Source organism: Pteropus alecto, unplaced genomic scaffold (genome assembly GCF_000325575.1).
Source record: "Pteropus alecto unplaced genomic scaffold, ASM32557v1 scaffold42, whole genome shotgun sequence".
NCBI classification, from domain to species: Eukaryota; Metazoa; Chordata; class Mammalia; order Chiroptera; family Pteropodidae; genus Pteropus; species Pteropus alecto.
Window position 1 is genome coordinate 12,800,145 of NW_006434825.1, and position 1,122 is coordinate 12,801,266.

The window sequence follows — 1,122 nt, forward strand, 5'->3', positions numbered from 1 at the left end:
ATGACTATCTCTTCCCAGGTGCTAGTTTGCAGCAGCCCGTGCTTCTTGGTCATTCCTGAGAAGTTGTACATTTTGTTGGTGTTTACCGTCTGTCTTCACTTGCTCCTTCCATCCTAGGAAATCCTTGAGGTGCATCACCAAAGCGTTCTCCCATCCGCCCCAGCTCTCGCTGCATCCCACCCTGGCCATCACTTCCCGCAGTATCACAAGCTTTGCACTCCTAAGTGATAACATTAGGTCTTAGAACTTGCAAAATTTGATTTGCCTTGCCTTCTACTCCCTTTCAAGTGGTGACCAAGTTGAAAAGCAAATTGGAAACCACTGCTTTGACAGAAAAGTTTTGCTTATTTTAGGGTTTTCTGATTTTATCTTTGGTAGGAGCCAGGGGATAAGATTTATTTTAAAAGAAAATCCTCATTTTAGCCTAAGCCATTGTTTATTGCTTACCAAATGTGCCTTTGGTTAGGGTTAGTGGAGCTTTATTAGTCACTCTTTGAATAACTGGATATCACTGCCGTTCCAAGGAGATCATTCTATCCTAGATCCCACTAGGATAGTCTTTGAGGCGGGTTTCCTTAGTGGTATCTTTTCTAGTGGGCAGATATCTTTGAGGAAGATCAATTCTGGAGAGCAAGCATATTTAAAGAGTAGAATTTGTGGGTGAAGACAGCTTTGCAGCACAAACAACATGTCAAGCTGCTTTGGGCTCTGTGCACCCATGTAGGATCCTGGCTCTGGCCCTTTATGGCAGCAGAGTGGCACGAACAAGCAGGTGCTAGTTCAAGACTCAGCCTTGGCTTAGCAATGCATCTTATAGTGGGCAGGGTGACAAGACCATGGAACGGCTTCCTGGGTTTTGCCAAGCATTGCCAGATGTCATTAAGACATAGTAACAGTAAGTTTGCTGATTTTGTGGTACTGAAGAACACATTCAGCTTGTTATTTCTAATCATGAAGGAGATACATACCTGAAAACATTTAAAATAGTATAATAGCTATATAAAATGTCAAGATTAGCAGAGTCCCAGGAACTGAAAGAAAAGGTAATGACTTGGATGTTTTTTATGCTCTCTGAAGAAAGGTCTAGGAATAGTTCTCACTTCCTAGATTTATCAGGAATGC